Raw genomic sequence first — 9,462 nt, 5'->3', positions numbered from 1 at the left:
TACTCATGTGACATCACTGGGATTTCCAGGTGGCACCAGTGGTAAAGAACTCTTCTGCCAAAGCAGGAGACCTAAGAGATGTAGGTTCATTCCCTGGGTTGAGAAGATCCCCTGGAAGAGGGCATGGCAACCTACTCCAATATTCTTGCTTGGAGAATCCCATGGACAGAGAAAACTGGCAGGCTACAGTCCATGGGGTGGCAAAGAGTTGGACACGACTGAAGAGACATTGTGCACGCACGTGTGAAATCACAAATGGAAAAGTGGTGGGAGAGAGATGTTAACAATTTGATCTCTCAGGCCAGTACTTACCAACTCCTGCACATCGCTGGGGGAGAAGGCAATGGCACCCTACTCCAGTACTCTCGCCTGGAGAATTCCATGGACGGAGGAGCCTGATGGGCTGCAGTCAATGGGGTCGCTAAGAGTCAGACACAACTGAGTGACTTCACTTTCACTTTTCACTTTCATGCATTGGAGAAGGAAATGGCAACCCACTCCAGTGTTCTTGCCTGGAGAATCCCAGGGATGGGGGAGCCTGGTGGACTGCCGTCTATGGGGTTACAAAGAGTCGGACACGACAAGTGACTTAGCAGCAGCAGCAGCACATCACTGGGAGTATCCTTTAAGGTCTTGCTTCTCTGACTGTACCCTATCTAACAGACCAGTTTAATTTTTCCATAGTTCTAAGTATCTTGTATGATGCTGTAGATTTTAGTCATGTCTCCTGTCTTGGGATGTTAACCCTAACCAGGGCAGGGCGTTTTGCTTGTTTTATTCCCTGCTATATCACTGGCTGTCAGAATAGGTCCTGGCACTTAGAGCATCACATATGTGTTTATTGAATGAAGGAACGAAGGAATATAGTGTAGGAGAAGGCTGGGGCAAGACAGGAATATAACTCTGGGTGTGGCAGAGGAAGAACCTGAATGAGAGTTTACTAAGGTGTCACCTGGTTTGGTTCAATTTGACAAATATTTGTGGAGTACCTCTTGTCTGCCAGGTAGTTTGCTAGCTGCTGGGGCACATAAAAAGAATAAGATATGGTAAGGCAATAAGGAAAGTGTTAGTCACTCAGTCATGTCTGACTCTGTGACCCCATGGACTGTAGCCCACCAGGCTCCTCTGTCCATGGGATACTCTAGGCAAGAATATTGTAGTGGGTAGCCGTTCACTTCTTCAGGGGAATCTTCCTGACCCAGGGATCAGACCCAGGTCTCCTGCATTGCAAGCGGATTCTTTACTGTCTGAGCCACCAGAGAAGCCCATAAGGAAAGGTACAGGGCTTTCTGTGAGAAGCTCTTGGTTTCTTTTCTCTGGGTGTTATATTCTCAAAGCACCTTGGCCACGTTCTTTTGTAGCCATGCAATGTAACTAGTTATTAGTAGTTTCCAGTCTGTCATCCCTTTCAGCAGTGGAATCTCAGAGGACAGGGCTGTGGCTCAAAATCTTGACCTGTGGTGCTCAGGCCAGTGTTTAGCACTTGTGGGTGTAGAGCACATGTTTGATGAATAATTAAATTACAAGGAGATTTTGAAATATTTAGACATCTCAGCTATTTGTCTCAGGCTTTTTTAAGTGTCATTTTCTCTTAGCATTTTCCATGCTAACTTAACAGAAATTGGATTATTATAATACTAATTTTATCCTTCAGTTCTGCAAAATTTAATCCTATTTGGTGGATCAAAAATAAGTATTAAATAGCATTTTGGGTCCCATTTGGGATTAATAGAGAGTTGATTTGCAGCCCAAGTTTTTATTGGGAAATGCCACTGTTTGTATAACTAGTAACTGGTGAGGCTACTGGGTTTTTTTTTGACTGTGCAGTGAAGCTTACAGGATCTTAGTTCCCCCACCAGGGATCGAACTGGCACCCTCCTCAGTGAAAATGCAGAGTCCTAACTGCTGGATGCCAGGAAAGTCCCCAGGTTACTTTAGTTTATTCATTTTCTTAAAAGGTGTTATTTTGCATGACCCATAAGCCTGAAACTTCATACCTACCACTCACTAAATTCTGTCCTTCTGGTCTCAGAAAATGTCATCTGATGAGAGATCTGCCCGCCCTCACCACCGACTGCCGATGGCCTCCCATAAATAGTGCCCTTGGTTACTCTGGACCTCCTTAGCTTGGACTGCATTCCTTCAGGGAATCACTTCCACAAGTGCTGCTTTAAGTAACAGATTTGAGAGTTGTCTTCTATTCCATGAGAACATAAGCTCCATGAGGGCAGGATTTCATCTGTTTGGTTCACTACCTTATTCCAGACACTGAGAATAACATCAGCATAAAACAGGATGGGAATCTGTTGACTGGATGGTTAGAAGCCTTTTTCTTTTAAAAACAAAGTGATGCATAGGGAATTCCCTGGTGGGCCTGTGGTTAAGACTTGGGGCCTTCATTGCTGTGGAACCAGGTACAATTCCTGGTTGGGGAACCAAGATCCCACAAGCCACCCTGCATGGCCAAAAAGAAAAATGATACATATCTGGATGGCCAAAAAGAAAAATTGATATTGGCATGTGATGTTTTGTAAGATTCAGGTGTACAATGTGTTGACCCGATATAATGTGATTTTATATATTGCAATGTGATTAGCTAACACCTCTATCAAGTTCCATACTGTTTCTTTTTTTTTTTTTCCTGTGGTGGTGGGAATAATTAAGATCCAGTCTCTTGGCAAGTTTGAGGTTTCTAGTATGGTTTTTGTTGTCTACAATCTCTATATCATGCATTAGCTCTCCAGGACTTATTTATCTACTAGTTGCAAGAAGCCTGTTCTCTTTTCAGAAAGTTTTCAGAAACTGATAAAGGTGGAATCATGGGGGCTGATAGTAAAACTTCATGGTCCACAGCATCTGCCTCCTTCCTTTCTATAGAAATGGGGAGATGTCTCCTCCACGGTCCTCTGCCAGGACTTCCCCTGTGGCCTTCCTCCCCCGCTCCCATCTTGCCTGACTCTGGCTTTGCTGCCTACATGCCAAGTCTCTTCCTGTCTCTATTAGAACCTGTTAGAACCTCCCTTAAGTTACTATCATCCTACCTTTCTTCTCTCTCTCACCGTCCAGATGTGATTCTCAAGCCAAGGACAGTGTTGACAATACCTATGTCTTGCTCATCTCATCTGTTCCTTTATTATAATCTGGCTCATATTCCTAAGTGTTTCTGGAACCTTCTTTTTACGCACCTATATCCTAAATGGTCTCTCCTAATCTTCTTGAATCTATCCTTTAATCAGCAAAGTAATCTACCTAAAATAAAAATCTGATCATGACAACTTCCTGCTTGAAAACTTCCTTGTCTTCCCATTGCTTTTAGGATCAAGTTCAAGTCTGCTTAGCATAGCATCCCAGGGCTGATGTGGTTCCTAACGCTCTTCCTCAGTCAGCTCTTAATATTTTCTGACAGGTATTTGGCTTTCCATCTAGAACCTCTGTTTTATCCTTGCTTGCACTATATTCCTATCTTTACTGTGATGGCTTTGGTCTGGCTGCCTTCTGTCTAAAATGTCCTGGCTACTTCCCCACCCCCATCCAGCTAATTCCACCTGATACTTTTAGTCTTCAAATTTTTAAAAAAACAACTATGTATTTAGTTTTCTCAACATCATTAATTATAACCCATCATTTGTCTACTGTTTTTAAATATCAGCTCTAGCATATAGTAGATCTTTACATTGGCTCTGGTTTGGGGCTTTATATCATTTTATTAGTCAATCTATTCCTGGTTGTTACTGTTTTTATTATTATAAATTCCAAATGACTTCTAATACCTAGTTATAGGCAAGACAAATCCCTGCACTTTTCTTCCTACATAAACACTTATGCGCACTCCTCAATTTTCTCAAAATTTTATTGATTATTTTAAATGTTTATTTTTTTAGGTGAGCTTTGGAATCTTCCCCCCCCAGGTTTATCCATCTGAAGAAAGAATTTGGATTGAAATTGTATAGTTTATAAAGAATTTTAGAAACTATTATAATACTTTGTTACTATAAGGTCAGAAATGAGGAAGTAGAGGAGCCAGCAATTGTTCAACTGTGTTTCCATAGTCCCTATTCACCATTAATTTATTGTATGCTTTTGTTTTTGATGCAGTGCATTTGTTGATCTACTCTGGTAGCTCAGATGGTAAAGAATCTGCCTGTAATGCAGGAGACTGGGGTTTGATCCCTGGGTTGGGAAGATCCCCTGGAGTGGGAATAGCAACCCACTCCAGGGTTCTTGTCTGGAGAATTGCGTGGACAGAGGAGCATGGCGGGCTAAAGTCCATGGGGTCACAAAGAGTTGGACATGACTGAGCGACTAACACTTTCACTGTCACAATTGTTGATAAAATGCTTTATTGTCAGGAAAATTGTCTAAAACTAGAAATTGGCTAACGAGATTATTGGGTTGTCTTTCAGTGGAGTGCTATGCATTGCCAAGAGGACAATGTCTGTTTTTTTTTTTTTTGGACACACCACGTGGTATGTGGGATCTTAGTTCCCCTATCAGGGCTCAAATCCATAGCCCCTGCATTGGAAGGGCAGAGCCTTAACCACTGGGTTGCCAGGAAAGTCCCAACACTGATTTCAATTGTTCCCTATTGACTAGGGCAAAATTGAAGTTGCGGAACACTGGTAGTCATGCAAATGACCTTTATCAACAGTCATGCAAATGCTGTTGTCCAGTAGAGGTATTGTACAATGACTGTTGCCCCGTAGAAAGAACCTCATTATGACATTTCATTTTCCTATATAATATTAGTCAGTTTTGCAACTATTAGCACATTTATTCCTGATTGCCTAAATATGAGTGTCCTTTAAATTTTTCTTGAAACTGGTTCTTACGTCTTATTTTGTTGTTGTCAACTAATTAAATGAATGCTTTGGTATGTGTCAATTTAAAGTTTTCATGAGAGTCATAATTCTACTTTTTTGAAAATATTACTTTACCAGTATGGTGCCTTAACAGACTAAGTGGGAAATGTTATTAAAGCAAAATTCCTTTGCCTACAACCTATACAAGTAATATATGTTTGTAAAGTAATTCAGTTGCACAGAAGCCAGCAGAATTAGAGATCTTTAACCCTGGAAAGATCATGGTGCCCAACACCTTTGCTTTCAAATAGAAACAATAGTAGTGTTAAAGAAAACTTTCAGACAATTGGGTCATGAGCAGATATCAAAGTTTTATGACATTCTCACAACGAAGAGAAAGGCCTTATAGAAGCTAATTTAAAGATTTATTCTCAGTAGGGACTTTTAAAAATATGTAAAAATATTGACAAATATCTTTTTTATTGAAGTATACTTTACCTATAAGACTATGCTAGTTCCAGGTATACAACATAGTAATTCAATCTTTCTGTATATGACAAAATGATCACCGTAAGCTAGAGTTACCATCTGTCACTATACAAAGTTATTACAGTATTATTGACTATATTCCCCCACTCTGTACATTTCATCCCCATGACTCATTTATTATGGAGCTGGAATTTTACACCTCTGTTTCCCTCCCATATTTCGCATATTTCCCCGCACTCCTCCCCTCTGGCAAACACATGTTCTTTCTCAGTGTCTTTGAGTCTGTGGTGGTTTTATGTTTGCTCATTTGTTTTGTGTTTTAGATTCCACATATAAGCGAAATCATATAGTATTTGTCTTTCTCTGTATGTTCACTTTGTATATGAGTATGTTCACTTGGGATAATACTCTCCAGGTCCATCCCTGTTGTCGCAAATGGCAAAATCTCATTCTTCTTTACAGCTGAGTAATACTTCATTGTAAGTATGTATACCACATCTTCTTTATCTGTTCCTCTACTGATGGGCACAGGTTGTTTCCATATCTTGACTGTTGTATATTATGTTGCAGTGAACACAGGGGTATATATATCTTTCTGAATTAGTGTTTTTGTTTTCTTCAAAAAAATACCCAAGAATGGAGTTGCTGGATCATGTGGTAGTTCTATTTTTAATTTTTGAGGAATCTCCATACTGTTTTCCATAGTGGCTGCACCAATGTACATTTCCACCAACAGTGTACTAGGGTTCTTTTTTCTCCACATGCTTGTGAACACTTGTTATTTCTTGTCCTTTTGACAGTTGCCGTTCTGACAGGTATGAGGTGATATCTCATTGTGGTTTTGATTTGTATTTCCCTGATGATTAGTGATGTTGAGCATCTTTTCCTGTGCCTGTTGGCCATCTGTCAGTCTTCTGCCCAGTTTTTAATCGAGTTGTCTGTTTTGATGTTGAGTTGTATAAGTTCTTTGTATATTTTGAATGTCAACCTCTTATCAGATATATCATTTGCAAATATCACCTCCCATTCAGTAGGCTACCTTTTTGCTTCATTGATAGTTCCCTTTGCTGTGCAAAGGTTTTTAGTTTATGTAGTCCCATTTGTTTATTTTTGCTTTTGTTTCCCTTGTCTGAGGAAAGATATCCAAAAAATATATCGCTAAGGCCAGTATCAAAGAGCACAGTGTCTATGTTTATTCTAGAATTTTTATGGTTTAGGTCTTACATTTAAGTCTTGAATCTGTTTTGAGTTTATTTTTATATATGGTGTGAGAAAGTAGTCCAGTTTGATTCTTTTCCATGTAGTTGTCTCATTTTCCCAACACCATTTATTGAAGAGGCTGTATTTTTCCCCATTGTATATTCTTGCCTACTTTGCCATAGATTAATTGACAATATATATGTGTGGGTTCATTTCTGGGCTCTCTATTCTGACCCATTGATCTATATATCTGTTTATGTGACAATACCATACTGTTTTGATTATTGTAGTATAGTTTGAAATCAGGGATGATACTACCTCCAGCTTTGTTCTTTCTTGGGATTGCTTTTGGTATTTGGGGGCCTTTTGTGTTTTCATACAAATTTCAGAATTATTTGTTCTAGTTTTGTGAAAAATGCCATAGGTATTTTTTTAAATTTTGTTTTTTAGTTTATTTTTGGCTCTGCTAGGCCTTTGTTGCTGCATGTGGGCTTTCTCTAGTTGTGGTGAGCAGGGGACACTCTTCAGTTGTAGTGAGTGTGGGCTTCTAATGGTGGTGGTTTCTCTTGTTTTTGAGCATGGGCTCTAGGGTGTGTGACCTTCAGCAGTTGTGACACGTGGGCTCTAGAACACAGACTCAGTAGTTGAGGTGCAGTGACTTACTGGTTCCACAGCATGTGCGGTCTTCCCAAACCAGGGATCAAACCTGTGTCTCCTGCATTGGCAGATGGACTTTTTACCACTGAGCTGCCAGGGAAGCCCAGCAGGTGGATTCTTCACCACTGGACCACGAGGGAAGTCCACCATAGGTATTTTGACAGGGATTGCTTTGAATCTGTAGATTGCCTTGGGTAGTATGGCCATTTTTACAATATTAATTCTTCCAATTCAGAGTTTAGTGTATCTTTCCACTTGTTTGTGTCATCTTCAGTTTCTTCTATAGTTTTCCAAGAACAGATTTTTCACCTCCTTGGGCAGAATTATTCCTAGGTATTTTATTCTTTTGATGCAATTATAAATGGGATTGTTTTCTTAATTTCTTTTTCTGATAGTTCATTATTAGTGCATAGAAACACAACAGATTTCAGAATATTAATTGTATTTCCTGAAACTTTACTGGATTCATTTATTGGTTCTAATAATTTTTTGGTGGCATTTTTAGTATTTTCTGTATATAGTTTGATGTTATCTGCAAACCAGTGTCAGATTTACTTCCTCTTCCCAATTTGGATTTCTTTATTTTTCTTGTCTGATTTTCACAGTTATGAGTTCCTAAACTATGTTGAATAAAAGTGGTAGGAGTGGGCATCCTTCTCTTGTTCTTGATCTGAAAAGGAACACTTTTAGCTTTTGACACTTAACTATTATGATAGCTGTAGGTTTGCCATATAAAGCCTTTATTATGTTGAAAAATGTTCCCTTACACTCACTTTGTTAAGAAATTTTTACAATCACAAATGGATATTGGTTTTTGTCAAAAATGTTTTTCTGTGTCTATTGAGATGATCATATGATTTTTATTCTTCAATTTGTTAATGTGGTGTATCACATTGATTTGCAGATTTGAACATGGTGAATGATCATTTTAATGCATTGTTGAATTTGGTTTTATTAATATTTTAGTGTAGGACAGAGGAACCTGGCATGCTGCAATCCATGGAGTCTCAAAGAGGCAAGCATGACTTAGTGACTAAACAACAATATTTTGTTGAGGATTTTTGTATCATGTTCATCAGTGATACTGGCCTTTAGTTTTCCTTTTTTGTGTGTGATGTCTTTGGTTTTGATATCATTTCTGGCCTTGTAGAATAAGTTTAGAAACATTCATCTTTCTTCAATTTTTGGAATAATTTGAGGAGGATAGATGTTAACTCATCTTTAAATACTTGGTAGAATTCACCCTTGAAGCCATATGGTCCTAAACTTTTGTTTGTTGGAAGGCTCCCCCCACCCCCCACCCCGCCCCGGCTGCACTGTGGCAGCCTGTAGGATCTTAGTCCCCCTACCAGGGATCTAACCCATGTCCCTGTATTGGAAGTGTGGAGTCTTCACTACTGGGCCATTGAGAAAGGCCTGGGAATCTTATTTTTTTTTTACTAATTTGGTTAAAAAAAATATGAACAGATGGTTTATTTATGTTTTCTGTTTCTTCCTGTTTCAATCTTAGGAGATTGTCATTTCTAGGAATTTATCCATTTCTTCTAGGTTGTCTGTTTTATTAGTATATGATTGTTGGTAGTAATCTTTTATGATCTTTTGGATTTCTGTGGTGTCAGTAGTAATTTCTCTTTCATTTCTAATTTCATTTATCTGGCTCTTTCTGTCCTTTTTTTCCTTTTTCTTTTTTTGGTTGAGGAGTCTAGCTAGAGACTAGACTTTATTTCATTAACAGTTTTGTTTATCATTTCAAAGAACCAGCTCTTAACTTCATTGATTTGTTTTCTTTTTTTTTTTGGTTTTTGTTTCATTTATTTCCACTCTGATCTTTATTATTTCTTTCCTTCCTTCTAATAACTTTGGGTTTTGTCTGTTCTTCTCTTCCTAGTTCCTTTGGGTGTAAGGTTAAGTGGTCTATTTGAGATTTTTCTTGTTTCCTAAGATAGGATTGTATTGATATAAACCTCCTTATAACTGCTTTTGCTGTTTCCCATAGATTTTGGTTCATTGTGTTTTAATTTTCATTTGTCTCCAGGTACTTTTTTATTTCACCTTTGATTTGATCTTCCCTGGTGGCTCAGAGGTTAAAGCGTCTACCTGCAATGCAGGAGACCCGGGTTCAATCCCTGGGTCAGGAAGATCCCCTGGAGAAGGAAATGGCAACCCACTCCAGTATTCTTGCCTGGGGAATCCCATGGATGGAGGAGCCTGGTGGGCTACAGTCCATGGGGTTGCAAAGAGTCGCACACAACTGAGTGACTTCACTTTCACTTTCGCTTGATTTACTCAGTGACTCATTGGTTGTTTAGTATCATTT

Source organism: Cervus elaphus, chromosome 27, assembly GCF_910594005.1.
Source record: "Cervus elaphus chromosome 27, mCerEla1.1, whole genome shotgun sequence".
In the NCBI taxonomy this organism is placed as follows: Eukaryota; Metazoa; Chordata; class Mammalia; order Artiodactyla; family Cervidae; genus Cervus; species Cervus elaphus.
Note: the sequence above shows the minus strand (reverse complement) of the source record.